This window comes from Dasypus novemcinctus, chromosome 13 (genome assembly GCF_030445035.2).
Source record: "Dasypus novemcinctus isolate mDasNov1 chromosome 13, mDasNov1.1.hap2, whole genome shotgun sequence".
NCBI lineage: Eukaryota > Metazoa > Chordata > Mammalia > Cingulata > Dasypodidae > Dasypus > Dasypus novemcinctus.
The window spans coordinates 24,400,084-24,419,927 of NC_080685.1; the positions used below are offsets into that span (position 1 = coordinate 24,400,084).

General features: G+C 42.1%; 1 protein-coding gene across 1 annotated transcript in view; it reads right to left on the bottom strand.

Annotated features, from left to right (window-relative positions):
• The window catches only part of ANP32E (acidic nuclear phosphoprotein 32 family member E), a 44,896-nt gene extending 25,056 nt beyond the window's left edge, over positions 1-19,840 (bottom strand). Inside the window, exon 1 of the mRNA XM_058275293.2 lies at positions 19,776-19,840. The gene's annotated coding sequence lies outside the window, so the exon portion shown is untranslated. The remainder of the gene's footprint in view (positions 1-19,775) is intronic.
• Positions 19,841-19,844: the final 4 nt, after the last annotated feature.

Consider the following 19,844-nt stretch of genomic DNA (forward strand, 5'->3'; position numbering starts at 1 on the left):
TCTGTTGATTTTCTTTTCACTTTACAGATAATGTCCTTTGATACACAAAAGTTTTTAATTTTTATGAAGTCCATTTATGTCTATTTTTACTTCTAATTGTATTTCCTTGTTGTTCCTGCTTTTAGTGTCATATCTAAGAATCCATTGCCTGATACAAGGTCCTGAAGATATTTTTCTATGTTTTCTTCTAAGAGTTTTATAGTTTTAGCTCCTATATTTAGGGCATTGATTCACTTTGAATTGATTTTGTGTATGGTGTGAACCAGAGGATGCTCTTTTACTCTTTTGCATGTGGCTGTCCTGTTTTCCCAGCATCATTTGTCGGAGACTTTTCTTTCCCAATTGAGTGGACTTGGTATTCTTGTCAAAAATCAATTGGCCTTATAGAATGTTAAAGTTGGTGGATCTGGGTATCTGGGGGATAGATGTATGTTGGAATTCTCTGCATAAGGTTTGTGTTATTTTTGTATTAATAACTGCATAATTTTAAAAGTATTTCAAAATAAAAAAATTTAAATATCGATTGGCCATAGATGTGTGGATTATTTCTGCATTCTCAATTTTATTTCATTGGTTTATAAATCTGTCCTTTATTCTTTTTAGTTTTGCTTATGCTGTGCTTTGTTCCTTAACCAAGATGATTTTGCCTCCTTCCTAGCACTTATTAACTGTTCTACTCATTCATCATTTATCCTACGCTACCTTGCAACACCACATATATTGCTATTTAATTCTGTTTCCCCCAACCAGTTTGGAGTTTTCTAGAAAGAAAGCAAGTTAGTAATTTGGCTTTCTCCGTCATCACTCACGGGACTTATTACAGTGCTGAGAATGCATTAGGTGCTCAAGACATAGTTAATAATTGATTATGTCTCATATAACTTTCAGGTGATAGTTTAAAGTCTTACCTCTATTAGGAAATAGAGTTTAGTTGATGTTCAGGGTTTTTTGTTTTTTGTTTTTAAGGAGGTATCGGTTCAACCATGGCCCTCGTATATGCAAAGCAGGCAGGCATTCACACTGAGCCTACGTCCGCTCCCCTGGTTGATGCCTCCTTAAGAACAGGTGATAGAGTAGGAGCTAAGAATAACTGCAGGCTGCTCTTCCTCTTAAGTTTTTACCTTTCCCTTTTCAAGCTAATTTGCAGTTTCAAGATAATACTACACTAGTGCAAACTAATGCATTTTATCCGGCTGTTTCCTGTCCCAGAAAACTATCCAGTACGGTCACTACTGCTCCCTTAGCACCAGGATAGATGATCAATATTCAAAGAACACCAAAAATTCTAGATGCCCATTGTTAATATCCTTTGGAAATATTCCAGGGCAGTCGAAATTGCTGAATTTTATTGGACCTTAGCTGTAAGGGATATATAATGAGGTACCTTTACAAAAGGAAGAAACTGAAGTTCATTGAGATTAGTGGTGGGGTAAATTGTCTGCAAAGAAGGCCACAGACAATTTCTCCCATCTCATACACAAGTGCCACTCCTGCCTTCAGGAGGTGGACTCTGTTGCCCCTCGCCTTGCATCTGGGCTGACCTTGTCACTTGCTCTCACCGACAGAATGTAGCGGAAATGATACTGTGCCAGTTCCGGGTTTATCGTTAAGAAATCTGATAGTTTTGCTCTCCTAGAAGCCAGTTCTGATATAAAGAAGTCCATTTCCCTGCTGGAGTGAGAGGTCATGTATGGAGAGAAGCCCTGGAAGATGAGAGACTGTGTAGGGAGAGAGTCCAGACATCCCCCAGCTCTTCCTCACACCACCGGACGCTCCAGCCATGGGGGTGAAGCCATCTTGGATCCTCCAGCTCTTGCCGTGACGCTTCCCACCCAATGCCATGTGGAGTACAGAAGAGCAATTGCACATGTCCTGCCCACATTTCAGAATCTTGAATAAATAAGTCATGGTTGTTGGTTTAAGCTACTCAGTTTCGAGGTAGTTTTTGTACAGCAATGAATAACTAAACTAAAGGTTATACCCAAAGTCCTATATTAGTAATTTGTGACGATGACTCTCAAATCCAGTTCTTCTGAGCAAAGTTTAAAATTTTATCTAAAGGTAGCCATTATAATCTTGTTTAACTCATGGGTGCACAAAATACTCTGTTCTCTAAAATATTGTTCTTGGGGAGCTGATGTGGCTCAGGCAGTTGAGTGCCAGCTTCCCACAGATGAGGTCCCAGGGTTTGCCTGGTAGCTAAAAAAAAAAAAAAAAAATATATATATATATATATATATATATATAGTTCTTCCTCCCTAATGATGCCCAAAATGCCACAAATAGATATTTAATCTTTTGGCTCCTGTTGAGGTAATTTAAAAAACACACACACAAATCCAAGATAACTATAGGTGAACTTAATTATTCTATTAAAACTTATTTCAATGTGTATCATATCTTTTTTTTTTTTGAGAAAAGGTTTTGATTGACACCATGAAAACTATAAAATCATTGAACTGTCCTACATATTCCAGAGTTTTTTTTCAATCCTCTTGTTTTTTAATTTGGGATACTCTTCTCTGTAGGGATTTTCAGTAAGTGGTGAAGAAAGAAGGACACATATTGTTACAATAAACACTTTTTTTAGTTCCCCCTGTCCCTTCACTGAGAGGGCTCCCTTGTCTCTTTGCTTGTCTTCTTTGGGAGACACTGGGACCAGTGGAACCGAATTGAGAGTTCTGATATAGATGCTCATATATATAGCCATATAATATTCGAGAAAGCCACCAAACCCTCTCAACTGGGAGAGAATGGCCTATTCAACAAATGGTGCCTGGAGAACTGGATATCTGAAAGTAAAAGAATGAAAGAGGATTACTATCTCACACCGTATATATAAATCAACTCAAGATGGATCAAAGACCTAAATATAAGAGCCAAGACCATAAAGACTTTGGAAAGCAGTATAGGGAAGCATATACAAGACCTTGTAATAGGAAATGGCTTCATGAACCTCACACCAAAAGCACGAGCAGCAAAAGAACAAATAGGTAAATGGGACCTCCTCAAAATTAAAGCATTCTGCACCTCAAAGGAGTTTTGTCAAGAAAGTAAAAAGAGAGCCTACACAATGGAAGAAAATATTTGGTAACCATATATTGGATAGGAGACTTATAACCTGCATATATAAAGAACTCCTATATCCTGAAAATAAAAAGATAAACAATCCATTTAAAAAATGGGAAAAAGATTTAAACAGATACTTCTCCAAAGAAGAAATACAAATGGCTAAAAAGCACATGAAAAAATGCTCCAAATCTCTAGCTATCAGGGAAATGCAAATCAAACTACAATGAGATACCATCTTACTCCCATAAGATTGGCAGCTATGAAAACAACAGAAGAATACAAATGCTGGAGAGGATGTAGAGGAATGGGAACACTCATCCACTGCTGGTGGGAATGCAAAAGGATCCAACCATTCTGGAGGACAGTTTGGCGGTTTCTCAAAAAACTAACCTATAGATTTGCCATATGACCCAGCAATTCCACTGCTGGGTATATACCCAGTAGAACTGAAAACAAGGACACACACCGATATATGCACACCAATGTTCATAGCTGCTTTGTTCACTATTGCCAAAAATTGGAATCAACCCAAATGCCCATCAACAGATGAATGGATAAATAAAATGTGGTATATACATACAATAGAATACTACTTGGCTTTAAGAACAAATACACTACAAACACATGTGATAACATGGATGAATCTTGAGAACATTATGTTGAGTGAAGCAACCCAGGCATTGAAGTACAAATACTACATGACCTCAATGATATGAAATAAGTAAACCAAGCTGCCTCAGAGAGCTAGCGACTGCATGATAGGCTTACAGGAAATCGGGGGGTAGAGGAAGGATGTAAGCTGACACCTACATGGGTGAAATATATGATAAGCTGGAGGTAAGTATATGTACAAGGAAGGGATAAAATGGGGGCATAGGTTTACCTTTGGGTGGGGCTTTGTGGGCTTGAGGGGGCTTAGGGATGGGAGGATGGGTAATATTGCCCAAGAAATTGGGGGGAGGGTAGGGCAACATACGAACATAGGAGATTGTCAGGTATTTGGTTAAGAGTATAATGCTGAGAAAACCTTTCCAAAAATATAATAAGGAAAATTACCTCTTTAAGATGCTAAAAGGGGATATTCTGACGCAGGACAGGCTCCTAGGGAATATGTGAATGCTCATTTTGCCATAGTGGGTTATATCATTGGATAGAGACCCATATAATGAGAGTGAAGGTATACCCACATCCTGGGGAGGACTGATGCCATCAAATAGAGGGAATTGTAACTCTCAAGAGAAATGGTGGCTCCCAGGACATTAGGGCAGTTGAGCACATCAAGCCCTCAACACTGTTGCAACTATCTCTGAACATGACCCTTTAAGCAATGAAGATTGACTGTCACTGTGGGCCCTAAGGGGAGGGGGAAAGAGGTATTGAATAGATAGAACCAATGTAACTGTGTGGGCAATAGAAGTGTTTCACAAGAGTACACAAGGATGGATATAAGACATGTAAAATTACACCAAAAATATATAGGGGCTGATAGGCTAAAATGTAAATCATAATGTAAAACAGAAGATAACTAAAAATTTAGAAAATTGTATAGTCTAAAATATAAACCACAATGAAAACACAAATGTTACCTTGTTTGAAAGCTATCATCTCAATATCTGTACATCAGTTTCAGTAAATATAGTATGAATATGTAAAAAGATTATTGCTGTGGAAGGGAAAAGGTATTATGTTGGATATGTGGGAGTACTGTATATTGTATATATGAAGTACTGTGATCTAAAACTCTTGTGAAGATAAGCTTAATAACTAGAAAAAAGATGGGGAAACGGACTTTGGCCCAGTGGTTAGGGCGTCCGTCTACCATATGGGAGGTCCGCGGTTCAAACCCCGGGCCTCCTTGACCCGTGTGGAGCTGGCCATGCGCAGTGCTGATGCGCGCAAGGAGTGCTGTGCCACGCAAGGGTGTCCCCCGCGTGGGGGAGCCCCCACGCGCAAGGAGTGCGCCCGTGAGGAAAGCCGCCCAGCGTGAAAAGAAAGTGCAGCCTGCCCAGGAATGGCGCCGCCCACACTTCCTGTGCCGCTGACGACAACAGAAGCGGACAAAGAAACAAAAGCAGACAAAAGAAACAAGACGCAGCAAATAGACACCAAGAACAGACAACCGGGGGGGGGGGGGGGGGGAATTAAATAAATAAATAAATCTTTAAAAAAAAAAAAAACTAGAAAAAAGAAAAGAAAAAGATAGGATGTAGAATTTTTCCAAATTAATATGTATTCTATATCTAACCTTTAAACTCATCGCTATATTCCATTTTACTATTAAGGGAACCTGGCAATACATTGGGCTTCATTTGTCAGGAAGTTTTGGATCACAGAGAGGTTCAACAATGGCAGCGGAGGAATACTGGTATGGGATGTTATTGACAGGGGACACATGGTTGGCAGGGAGTTCTACAAGGCATATATCCAGGGTACATATAAATGTTTGGATATTTTCATAGTGGAAACAATTAAAAACAACAACTGAGGGAGTGCTGAGTTCCTAGCCAGGGGAGCTCTATCACAGTCCCTAAAGGAACAGCAACAATCCCCCAAGTGCAACAGCAAAGACCAAAAGAGAATGAAGGTCCAACAATGAGCCCTTGATGCTAATGACTATGCTTGTGAGCCTGTGCACCTGAAATAAGAACAAGGCCTAGAGCTACAGTGTCCCTAAGAGTTACCTCCTGAGAGCCTCCATGTTGCTCAAATGTGGCCAGTCTTGAAGCCAAACTCGGCATGTAAATGCGTTGTCTTCCCCCCAGTGTGAGACATGACTCCCGGGGACGAGCCTCCCTGGTGCCAAGGGATTACTACCAAGTACCAGCTGATGATGTGACTAGAAAAGGACCTTGAATAAAAGGTTCAACTCGGAACAGCAGAATATCTCAGTCTACATATAATACCAGGAGTTAAAAATGCTTTTTGACCTGAATCAAGGGGGAAATGGGAAGGACAAATGAGTTTATATGGCTATGAGTTTCCAAAAAAGAGCTGGCAGGTTATCAGAGGGGTTGCCCTTATGCACACCTCAGCAGAGTCCCAGAGACAGATAAAGTAGACACAACCCGAGGTATTGGTTCTTCTGAGGGCTACAGAGACCCACAGGTTCTATGGTCATGGCAGATGGAGTTCAGTGCCATGTCAGTTGGTCCTTCCTTGGAGTTTGTGTTTCTGTGTGATGGAGCTGGACTCAGATGTGATCTTTTTTCACAAGCCTTTCCTGTTACTTTACCAGAATTGTAGTTGGTGCTGGGGTTTAATATACATCCAGGGGATCTGAATCTCTGGACTGACCATATGATAGCCAGGCCCTGAGCCTCAACAGACTTCAACTCCTACACTCTGGTTTATTGGACTTACCCCACTCAGCTAACATTGAGTTGAAGAAGGTCAACCACCACACCATGGATCCAAGAGTGCCTACAACTGAAAGCAGGAGGATTGCATCCAGCATCCATGTGGAATCTAAGCCCCCTCTTGATATAGATGTGGAGTGGACACAACCAATCCAAGGTCCACAGGATGGAGGAATAGAATATGGATTAGAGTGGACTTACTGATATTCTATTCATGAACTATTGTGATTAGGAATTGAAGAAAATGTGGCATTGGTGTCGAGAAAGTGGTCATGGTGGCTGCTGGGTGTGGGGAATGGGAGGAAGAGATGAGATGTGGAGGCATTTTCAGGACTTGGAGCTGTCCTGGGTGGTGCTGCAGGGACAATTACCGGACATTGTATGTCCTCCCATGGCCCACTGGGTGGATCATGGGAGAGTTTGGGCTATGATGTGGATCATTGACCATGAGGTGCAACGATGCTCAGAGATGTATTCACCAAATGAAATGACTGTCTCATGATGATGGAGGAAAATGTTGCTATGAGGGGAGGAGTGGGGTGAGGGGGCTGGGGAGTATATGGGGACCTCATATTTTTTTAATGTAATACTTAAAAAATAAATAAAGACAAAAAATATATATTTTTCATTTAAAAAAATAGAGAAAATTTTAAAAAAAGGAGGCACTGGGAACCCCACCCAGAACCTCCCATGTGGGAGGCAGGCATCCAACTGCTTGAGCCACATCTGTTCCCAATATTGTTACAGTAAACTCTTGATTATTGCTATTTGAATACTAAATTCTGTGGAACATCTGCAAAAATTCAAAAATTCTAGGTTCAACCTTCCTAGTTTCCTTTTTATATGCTAAGGGAGTGCAAATTAAATTTTTTAAGATTTATTTATTTATTTATTTATCTCCCCTCCCCCCCACCCCTGTTGTCTTGTTCTCTGTGTCTATTTGCTGTGTGTTCTTTTTCCACTTCTGTTGTTGTCAGAGGCACGGGAATCTGTGTTTCTTTTTGTTGCGTCATCTTGTGTCAGGTCTCCGTGTGTGCGGCGCCATTCCTGGGTAGGCTGCACTTTCTTTTGCGCTGGGCGGCTTTCCTTACGGGCGCACTCCTTGCGCGTGGGGCTCCCCTACATGGGGGACACCCCTGCGTGGCAGGGCACTCCTTGGCACATCAGCACTGCGCATGGGCCAGCTGCATATGGACCTCCCATGTGGTAGACGGACGCCCTAACCACTGGGCCAAGACTGCCGCCTGCAAATTAATATTAATGTTAGCCAAAGTCCAACAAAATTAGAAGAGAAAGTCTCCTAGAAATAAATTCATATTTGCAAATAGAAATTATTTAAAGATTTTGTACTGTAAGAATTATTGCATCATGGATTTTCTCCAGGAGCATAGATACTAAATAGTTCCTTTAAAAGAAATTTGTATTAAATTTAATTTAAAAAGTGTAAAAAATAAAATAAAAATAAAAAAGAGCTTAAAAAAAAAGAAATGTGTAACCTTGGTTACTTCAAAAATAGCATGAAACTTCTGGTCGAACATGGAGAACTTTATATACATATTTGCCTCTATTTCTTCCCTACACCTTATTAAAATTACTTTGAAACAATGAGAGGACATAAACCCAAAGGACAAAGAGACCATGCAAGGAAAAGATAGCTGATGAGAAAGATCAACATTTTAGAATCTGAAAAGCTGATGCACTTCAGAAATGCTTTGTCCTTTGGAGGTTTTTCAGTTGTGAAAAGAGCTCAGCGTAACTGGATCTCTCTCAGCCGTTTGTTCATTCACCCTAAATGGGATGTTCGCCTCGGCTGCATCCTCCTGGCTCTTGGGAGGGGGAGCCTGCCCATCAGAACACATGCTCTGCTTTGCTCCTCCACACTGAGGCCTGCCCTGGCCTGGGCTGCCTGGTTCTGGGGTACAGGTAACAGGCCCACTGATGCTAACACTAAGCTGCACCCACCAACCTGGTCTCTAACAGTAATCAAGGTGACATGTGGGCCTCCATACTTACTTTTGTTTATTTTTTAACTTGTTCAGGGCCCTTGAAGGAAAAAGGAATGCCGTTATTGAGGTCCCCTTCAGAGATCCCAATAGACTAGAGGTAACTGTCTCAATGGAAAGGAGAAAGTTGAAACCTAACTGCCTGCAGGGAGTTAAGAAACACACTGATAGCCACTGTAGAACCCCACAAGGACTCTGAATTTTGGAGACATGAAGAATCCTTGAAGATGAGATGAGGGTAGGGCAAAAGCAGAAGAATTGGTTGAAAGTCTGTATTAAAAGCCGCTAAATCTCCTTCCCAACTCTGGCCTACAGAGGTCAAAATAATGTTACCCTAAATTCAGGGTCATCAACATAGCTTAAGGCAGGTTAGATGTAATGAAAACTGGAAGAAAGGGTGAAAAGAAATATTTCAAACAGTGAGACCCACACACTCCCCCCAATCCTCCCCACCCCTGCCACGCTGCTCAGGCACTGGCCCAACCAACCCCTTTCTCTCCTCCAGTCACCTTACAACTGGGCACAACTTCAGTTAGAAAACTAGAGGTTTCCTCTCTGGAGAAACTGACCAGCCTGAGACAAGCCCAGAGATACTGGCAAGGCAGTGGGAAATGGCCACATACCTGACGCAGGCCCTCAATGTGCAGTCCACCAGGCAACAAACGCCCATACACAATTACAGACACCTTTTTAGTGCCTCATTTTTAAGTGTGAATGGATAGCCAAAGATCAAAGAATATTTTAGAAAGGACTTCAACATAAAAACAGAGACCAAAAATAAACACTGAGAAAAAGAACTCATAGGAAACAAATGGCAATGAGAGAAGAAAACAAAACAAAATATAATGTATTTGTAGAAAAAAAGAAAAGGTAATTTTAAAAAAAGGACATTCATAGAAGATGGACGAGCTTAAGAAAATTTAAAAATATGAGTTCTGAACTTGAAAGTTCAGTAGAAGGGGGGTGGGAGATAAAGCTGAGGAAATCTCCTCAAAAGTAGGAACCAAAAGCAAGGTGATGAAAAATAGGAGAGAAAGGTTATTAGAGATCAGCTAAGAATATTAATACAATGAACAGAAGTTCCACAGAAAAAGAACAGAGAAAACAAATGATCAAAACAAAGAAACAAATAAAACAATATGTCACAGAGCTGAAGGACATAAGTTTTTAGGCAAAAGAGCCCACTGACTGCCCAATAAATAAAAAAGACCTATATCAAGATACACTATCATGAAATTATAGGACACCCAGGAAAAAAAGAAAGATACTAAAAAGCTTCCAGAAAGAAGAGAAGCCCATCTAAATTAGAACTGGAGGACCAAGGGGTCTGAAGGAATTTTCTTTATAAAATGTTATGATAGATTACCTGATGTGTTTGAACAGAATGAGAGAAGAGTTCTATTTCCAACAGTGAGTTTAGAGAAGAATAAGCAACTAGAAAACCAAAGTGAAAGGGATAAAAGGCCATTATCAATTCAAGGGAAAATTAAAAGTTATACAAGAAAGGCAATACACTCCTTGGCTCTGCTGTGAGTAAATATTGATGGTAATTTAAAGACTGAATGCTGATTTAACTAACATTGTGATGTAATAACTCTATCAGGAGGACGAGGTAGGAAAATTGTGTGTTGGGCAAGAGTTGTGTAAAAAGATAAATCCTCGTCTTGTTATAGAATTTACACTTGGTTCAATTATTTATGTATAGAGAGGCCAGTACTCAGGAGTGATTTTGAGAAGGAAAAATGGTTTATTGACGGCCAGATGGACTCGGGAGCTTTCTGTTTCAATCCTGAGCCCCGAACAAGATTTTTGAGTCACTTTTATACAGAGAGGAAAGGCCAAATGGTTCTTTTGTTTCAGTTCTCAATAGGCTTGAATTAGCATATATCTTCCACATCCTAGGTAAGCTTTTAGCATGGACTTCATACATTCCAGATAAGCTTTTAGCACATTTGGTTTGCATTTCCCCTGAATATTTAAAGTTCATAGAGTTTGCATTGCTAAACTGTTTCCTGGGACTGGAGTCGTTGCCATGGTCACCAAGGGCAGGACTGCAGCCTCTCACCATCCCACACCCACAAGTCAGGACAGACAGCTTAGGTTAAGGTTATCTCCAAAGAGAGAAAGAACCTTTCACCCATAGCCCATATCAGTCTTTCATAGTTGAAAATTAATAGGTAATAATATCTAAAACTGAAAAATCAAGAAATATTCTAGGGAAGCAGATGTGACTCAATTGATAGAGCATCTGCCTACTATATGGAGGGTCCAGGGTTCTATACCCAGGGCCTCCTGAACCATGTGGTGAGCTGGCCCATGCACAGTGCTGTTGTGAGCCAGGAGTGCTGTGCCATGCAGGGGTGCCCCCACATAGGGGAGCCCCACGCACAAGGAGTGCACCCTGCAAGGAGGGCTGCCTCACATGAAAAAAATCACAGCCTGCCCAAGAGTGGTGCTGCACATGCAGAGAGCTGACGCAGCAAGATGACGCAACAGAAAAGAGACGCAGTTTCCCAGTGCCACCTGATAATACAAGTGGACGCAGAAGAACACACAGTAAATGGACACAGAGGGCAGACAATGGGGGGAATGAGGAGAGAAATAAATAAAATAAATCTTAAAAAAAAAAATAGTCTAGAATGTTTTTGGAAATTTTGGAGAAATATTAGAAGCAACAGTTAAAATGTTGCAGTGATTGTCTCTGAGAAATAAGAATTGAATTTGGGAAGGAGAATAGAGTGTTTCATTATGACCTTTGTTGATCTATTTGACTTTTTAAACTCTATACCTGTACTATTTAAACACAAAAATTAAACTTAAAAATAATGTGAGGTGGCTAATTATTGACTTGTAGACCTTCTACAACCACAATGAAACATTGGATGGATGAGAAATCTTTAAATAGTATCTGCTTTCTTATTCTGTGTTGAAAGATAAGGATATGGCTATACTTTCTTGTACAGAAATTTAGCATATCTGACCAAACATTACAGAGTTACAAAAGAACTTATTCAATGCACAGTGCCTGCTGACAGGATTTTGGTATTCTCTTTTGCCATGTATTTCAATATTCATCTAATATTCCATAAATATGCCCCCATTTATTTATAATACAGTTCAGATTTTTGCCAAGTCTATGTTTGTCTTTCTCGTTAACTTTAGCTCAGTCAAGCCGATGGCTTCCACAAAATACCAAGGCCTTAACAATAGAGTTGAACGTTATTCTACTAAAACACATTGATGGGAAGCGGACTTGGCCCAGTGGTTAGGGCATCCGTCTACCACATGGGAGGTCAGCGGTTCAAACCCTGGGCCTCCTTGACCCGTGTGGAGCTGGCCCACGTGCAGTGCTGATGCATGTAAGGAGTGCCGTGCCACACAAGGGGAGAGCCCCACGCACAAAGAGTGCGCCCTGTAAGGAGAACCGCCCAGCATGAAAGAAAGTGCAGCCTGCCCAAGAATGGCACCGCACACATGGAGAGCTGACTCAGCAAGATGACGCACAAAAAGAAACACAGATTCCTGGTGCTGCTGCTAAGGATAGAAGTGGTCACAGAGAACATGCAGCAAATGGACACAAAGAGCAGACAACTGGGGGAGGGGAAAGGGAGAGAAATTAATTAAATAAATAAATAAGTCTAAAAAATATATATATATATGGATTTTTGGTAGAAGCTGCATGACTGGTACAAAGTTGTCCATTTCGTTAAGGTTTTCCTCTGCTTAGTAATTTCAGTTATGTTGACAAGCAGAAAAAAAAAATGATGCAGTGCTTTAGTATACATTGTTTTAATATTATATTAATATTTAGTTATAAAATGATGGGCTTATCTTTAATATGTGTCTTTGAAGAGCTAGCTACAGTCACTAATATAGACTTTACTCATCTTTAAGCCTAAATTTCCCCAAAATGAACATATCTCTCACTTCATACTATATGTCCATGTGAAGGTAGGATTCGCTAGTCAAAAATTTAACCAAAGTAAAGTGAATTTTATATCTGTGTAATGGCTAGAGGGTCACAAGGGAGAGAAAATTGTTGAATTTTTGCCTCATTCTATAACACCAATTGTAGGGTCCTTTATCTCTCCAAAGAAAGAAGAAAAGAATGACAACTCCTGTATATACCATTGGAAGCATGTAAACCTTATGAAGGGTAACATTGCAATAAATATAGCAAGAATCCTAAAAAAGCATGCACCCCTAATTAAACACACCAATTAGAATGGCTAATATTTAACTGATAAAGCCAAGTGCTAATAAGGTGGAGGAGCAGTTGGAGTTCCCATGTATTGCTCATGGGAGGGAAAAGCACAACTACAATGGGATACAGTTTGGCAGTTTATTACAAAGTTAAACATATACTTAATATACCACCCAGTGATCCCACTCCTATTTATTTACTCAAGAATAAAAATGCATGCCCACTCAAAACCCTGTACTTCAATGTTTAGAGTGGTCTTATTCATGATTGCCAAAAATAAAAATGACCTATATGTTCTTTTTTTTTTTGAGGTACTGGGGGCCTGGGATTGAACCTGGGACTTCGTATGTGGGAAGTCAGTGCTCAACCACGAACCACATCAGTTTTTTTTCATTTGTTTTGCTTGTTTGCTTTTTTGGGGGAGGCACCAGGAACGGAACCCAGGACCTCCCATGTGAGAGGTAGGCGCTCAACTACTTGAGACACACCTGCTCCCCCTATATGTTTTTATTCTTAAAGATTTATTTTTTTAATTTTTTTATTTTTAAAATTTATTTCTCTCCCCTTCCGCCCTTCCCCGCCCCAGATGTCTGCTCTCTGTGTCCATTCGCTGTGTGTTCTTTTGTGACCACTTCTATCCTTAGCAGCAGCACCAGGAATCTGTGTTTCTTTTTGTTGCATCATCTTGTTATGTCAGCTCTGTGTGTGTGTGGCGCCATTCTTGGGCCGGCTGTACTTTCTTTCATGCTGGGTGGCTCTCCTTACAGGGCGCACTCCTTGCGCATGGGGCTCCCCTATGCAGGGGACACCCTTGCGTGGCAGGGCACTCCCTGCATGCATCAGCACTGCATGTGGACCATCTCCACACGGGTCAAGGAGGCCCCGGGGTTTGAACCACGAACCTCCCATGTGGTAGGCGGACGCTCTATCCATTGGGCTAAGTCCACTTCCCCCCACATGTTCTTTAATTGGCAAATGGATAAACACATTGTGGTACATCTATGCAATGGAAAAACAGCAATAAAATGGAGCAAACCTTGATATTCAACAACACAAGTGGGTGTTAAGGGAAAGAAGTTAGCCTCAAAAGACTACATACTGTATGATTTCACATATAAGACATTCTGGGAAAGGTAAACTTTATGAGAATAGAAAACAGATAAGTAGTTACCAAAGGATGGGTATGGGGAGTTTGACAAGGGAAAGACATGAGGGAATTACAGAGGAGAGATGAAACTGTTCTATATCTTGAGTGTGGTAATGATTACATGCCTGTACATATGCCCACACACAAAAAAAGAATGAATTTTACTGTATGTAAATATACCTCTAGGGAAACGGACTTTGGCCCAGTGGTTAGGGTGTCTGTCTACCACATGGGAGGTCCGCGGTTCAAACCCCGGGCCTCCTTGACCCGTGTGGAGCTGGCCCATGCGCAGTGCTGATGCGCGCAAGGAGTGCCGTGCCACGCAAGGGTGTCCCCCGCGTGGGGGAGCCCCACGCGCAAGGAGTGCGCCCGTGAGGAAAGTTGCCCAGCGTGAAAAGAAAGAGCATCCTGCCCAGGAATGGCGCCGCCCACACTTCCCGTGCCGCTGACGACAACAGAAGCGGACAAAGAAACAAGACGCAGCAAATAGACACCAAGAACAGACAACCAGGGGAGGGGGGCGGAATTAAATAAATAAATAAATCTTAAAAATATATATATATATATACCTCTAAAAACATGACTAAAAAATGAGTTTGGAATTTTTCATAATAAAAGTTTTTTTTTAAAATGCACATCTTATTTGTTTTTTGTTTATTATTGAAATAATGAAAATGCTCTAACAATGATTAAAGTGATGAATGCACAACTATGTGATTATACCACATACCATGGATTGTACACTTTGGGTGAATTGTAAGCTTATTAATATATATCAATAAAATTGATTTGTTTAAAAAAAAACCCTCCTGCAATTTTATTTCTAGAAATTTATCTGAAAGAAACAATTAGACAACATGTAGATATATGTAAACAAGAATATGCTAATTGAAATATCATTTGTAACAGGTGAAAATTGAAGACAACCTAACAATCCAGATGCAGATGATTAGTTAAATACATTAGGTGGGAAGCGGACTTGGCTCAAGGGATACGGCGTCTGCCTACACATGGGTTCAAACCCAGGGCCTCCTTGACCCATGTGGAGCTGGCCCACGCACAGTGCTGATGCACGCAAGGAGTGCCCTGCCACGCAGGGGTGTCCCCCGCGTAGGGGAGCCCCACGTGCAAGGAGTGTGCCCTGTAAGGAGAGCCACCCAGTGCAAAAGAAGGTCCAGCCTGCCCAGGAGTGGTGCTGCACACACAGAGAGCTGATGCAGAAAGAAGACGCAACAACAACAACAACAAAAAGAGACAAGTAGACACAGAAGAACACACAGCGAATGGACACAGAGAACAAACAACTGGGGCAGGGGAGGGGCAAGGGGAGAGAAATAAATAAAAATAAATCTTAAAAAAATAAATAAATAAAATAAATAAATACATTAGGCTACTTCTATAAACACTATGCAGTTATTAAATTGAAGACACGGATATATATTTATTGACATAGAAGGACATTCACAAAATAATGTCAAAAAAGATTATAAGACAATGTGTACATAGTATTGTCTCTCAGAGGTGGCACAAGAGAGTAATCGCCTCTCTCCCACTCCAGAAGGTCCCAGGATCGATTCCTGGAGCCGCCTAATGAGAAGACAAGCAAACACAGAAGAACACACAGCAAAAGAACACAGAGAGCAGACAATGGGGGAACGGAGGCCAGGGGGAGATAAATAAAATAAATCTTAAAAAAAAAAAGTATTGTCTCATTTTAGTAAGATGTTCGACTTATATAAGCTCACAAAATATATACATGTATATATGTAGTTTCATAGAAAAAAAGTGTTTAAGATAAAATCAGAATGCTAACAGAGGTTATCTCTAGTTGGGAGGATTTTGAGTGATGGTTTTTCTTTTTTTGTTTGAGTTTTCTATTTTTCCTAAAATTATTGGGTATTACTTGTATAATTTAAAAATAATAATTAAGAGGAAAAAATGTCAAGCCATTGCTAATATCTGATGTTCTTTACCCTTCCGAAGCCAATTTCAAAAAACTACTTTAAAAAAAAAAGGGGGGGGGAATCCAATTTTCCCCAATGTGCATGGATTTGTGAAAGTGCTACTTAAATTAAGAATATATCATACTTGAAATAATAAGTATGTTAGATGGGAGAAAAATGGACACAATGCAGGTTTTATAAGCTCATTAATAATCTCATTTCACTTTTGCAGTTGTTGCCTTAGCGATGACAACTTTTTTTTTTTAAATGATTTGTTGGATTTTGTATTTGGATTTCCTCCTTAGAGCAATGCCTCGCCAGCTCCTTCTAGGTGATTCGGAGCATGTGCTCTGTTGTGGGCAGAGCACACCGGCACCTGACTCCTTGTTCTGGTTTAACCAAGCAACTATGTGACTAGCCACAGCTGAATCTCCAAATCCCTCAAAACACAGTCCTTACCTGTGTAAACAAGGCAGATGGGATGAGGCCTGAGGACCTCTCTCCTCTAAAATTCTGTGAATACCAGAGGCAGAAAAAAGTAAATAAATGTTCCAATGACTAGATTTACTCATTCAATCAATGAATATTTATATACCAGTTAGTGCTCAAGGCACACAATGTGTGATACCAAATTCCTCCTTTTTTATTAAAGAAGTTCAATATTTCAGGACACAAACTTTTACCTGTCTGCTGTCTGTAAGATTCTCATACTTTTCTGTTATGCAATATGAACTGGAAAATGGAGATAATGAGGCAAAGAGTTCTGACCATCCCCCAGATTAGTTTGACTTTAATTCTTGAACATTTTTGTTTGCTTAAGGGGCTTCAGTATCAATGTCTTCTAAATTTTTTAGTAATTATAATAGTATCTTTTAAGAAGACAAGCACATGATAATAAATATGATTACCTAAAAAATTAGTATATTTCTGCATCTACATTATTTCATGGCACAAGTTGGCTTGCTCTTCTAGGAAATATAAATCTGCCTAATTCTGTCTTCTCGCCTATTTTCTTTTCTCGGGAATTAGTATGCTCCTGTGTGACCACTTGAATAAGTTCTTGTTTCCTTATTTTTAAAGATTTTTTTTATTTATTTCATCCCCCCTCCCCCTTCCCCCATTTCTGCTCTCTGTGTGTTCTTCTGTGTCTGTCTGTATTCTCATTAGGTGGCTCTGGGAACTGGGACCTTCTGGAGTGGGAGAGAGGTGATTACTCTCTTGTACCCCCTCAGCTCCCTGTTCTTGTTGCACCTTCTTGCTGAGCCAGCTCTCTGTGTTGGCCGGCAGTCGTGCGCGGGGTGACTTTTCCTACCCGGAGCCACATTCCAGCATGGGCTAGCTCGCCTCATGGGCCAGGTGGCCCTCGCCGGGAGGCCCTGGGAATCAAACCCTGGACCTCCTATGTGGTAGAGCCATATTGGTCGAGCCACATCCATTTTCCTTGTTTCCTTTATTTTATTTTATTTATTTCTCTCCCCTTCCCCCTCATTGTCATTGTCTGCTCTTTGTGTCCATTTGCTGTGTGTTCTTTCTGTGTCTGTTTGCATTCTAGTCACACGGGACCAGGGAACTGTGTCGCTTTTTTGTTGCATCATCTTGCCGCGTCAGCTCTCTGTGTGTGCAGCAGCACACCTGGGCAGTCTGTGTGTTTTTCAGGCGGGGCAGCTCTCCTTACGGGGCGCACTCCTTGCGCATGAGGCTCCCCTACGCGGGGGACACCCCTGCGTGGCAGGGCACTCCTTGCACGCATCAGCGCTGTGCATGGGCCAGCTCACCCCATGGGTCAGGAGGCCCGGGGTTTGAACCTTGGACCTCCCATGTGGTAGGTGGATGCTCTTTCAGTTGAGCCAAATCCACTCCCCCCATCGTTTCCTTTTGATCTGCCTCCTTCCTGCACTGAACTCTCACATACACTACCACACAAACTCAGAGCACTTAGTGGGTTCTTACGTTTTTGGCTGGTCTGTTTAAACATCTAGATTAAGACCGACAAGGGAAAAAAAAAATGTCACAGTATTTGGACTCTTTTGATTGACTTGTTCACTCTTCACTGCATTTGAAAGAACAGGAGATGGCGCTAGAAGACAGTGGAATGCATTGGTTTGACTTGGGTTTTAGCTGGCCCTGGAGTAAGGAATGGGCTGGAGATGGGGACTTTGGAAATGATACAAAGGTGCCAGAGTTTAAGCAGAAACCTGGGAGGGAAGAAAAGAGTACCACTTTTTTTTTTTTTTAAGGAGGGTCTTCACGAAACCTACAACCACAGCAGAAATAGCCACAATAAAGCCTAACAGGAATATCAGCTCCCAGATACCAGGACCTTTGTCCATATGACAATCACAAAGGCCTGGACGGCTGTTCACTCAAGAGCCAGAAAGTGCTGGTTCAGGCCTAACACATCTTCGTAAACAAGTCAGTTGTATAGCCAACATCCCAAAGCCCACCAGCAGTGAAACTCTTCCCAAAAGGAGTCACACTAAAAAAATTTCAATAAAATTTTTTAAAAATTAAAATTCTCAAAAGAGCCAGGAGGTGGCGCCTGAGCAGGCACACTACCTGCCCAGGAGGCCAACTCTCAGCCCAGCCGCTCCACAGGAACTCTGTCCCGGCAAAGGTCATTCTACTCAGGCCTTGTCTTCCCACCACGCAAACCTTGTCTCTGTCTTCTTCTTTTCCATTCCTCTGTGTTAACCACCCTGACTCCCAGGAAGCCTAAACTACACTTTAAACCTTTTATTCTTCTTAGATGAATTGGGTGGGGCTTTGGGAGAACCTCAAAGCATAAAATATTCCTGCAGAAGGAAATATAATTCAGAGGGCGATGGGAGAATAAATAAGGAAATGACATCTGCAAAACAGCAAATCAACTGAGGGGACAAAAAGATTCGATCCAGGACATGCATTGCTCTATTCATTTGGCTTTTGTCCAGCTCCCTTACTTAGTTTCTACTCCTCTGTTTTGGCCATTTATTGCTGTTCAGCAGGAGCAAGGACAGAGTGAGCTCAAAAGGGTGTGCATCCTCCTGGTTGGTGACTCTGGTAAAGGGCATGGAGGAGAAAAGGTTTCAGTGTCTGGTTTGAAATTGCCTGTGAGTTTCACATTCTCTCTTGAGGGATTTAGGATGTACATTCCAATCGGGATTTCCCGACCCGTGGGGGAACAAATGCCAGCCCACAGGCCTGAGACTGGGTGACCTCTCCACTCCTGCGCCCAGCTCCTTGGAGGCAGGTTTCCCTCCACCAGCGCGCCCTGCCTCCATCTTTGTTGGGCAGGTGGGGAGATCCCTGGGCCCCTCTTTTATTTAAACCACATGACCTCTCTCTACCCTGTCCCTTCTCTTTCTCTAGAGCCCGCCTTTTTTCTCCTTTCTTTTTAAGGGTGGCAGTGGTTGTTTCTAAGTTCTCCCCTCTCTATGCCAGCCCTGGCCTCCCCGCCAAGGGTCAGTATCCCCTGCTGCGACAAAAGCCGCCCTAGATCTGGGCTCCCTGGGGAGGGAGGTGGCTGGGACGGGCAGTTGGAGCCGCTGTCTCTCCGTGGTGCTGCTGCAGCCCTTCCCCCGCTGAGCACACAAATGGGCTTTATACAGCAAACAAAACTGCCCCCCTCCGTCCCCCAGGCCATGCAGGCACGTGGACCCGGGCCTCACCGTGGGAAGGGGGTGGTGACAGGCGCAGAAGAAAGAGATTGCTCCAAACAAGTTCTCCTCCCTTCTCTACCTTATTTTCCACAACCCAGGTTCCTGTCCTTGACTTCCCACCCCCTCCCCACCGTCACCCTGAGTCCCCAACTCCAGCTCGTTATCTATCCCCTAACTCTGGACTCTTCTTACTTTAGGACAGCTCGGATTGTGTAAAGCATTGGCTTGCAATTGTCTGCCCAAACCACCCGGGCAGCTGCTTCTCAGAGGAAGAAAGCCACAGGAGGGAAGGAGAACCTAGTGCCCCAAGAGGGGGCTGGAGTGGACCCCAGCCGTCTCCCTTCCCCACCCCCGCCTGCTCCAGCGGACTCCCATCTGAGCAGGGTCTGTGGATAGCAGAGGAAGCACTCACCCCGCCTGGGCTCCCAGCCGCCAGGGCTCCAGTGAAACCCGCCACCCGCCCGCTCCAGCAGGGCCATCC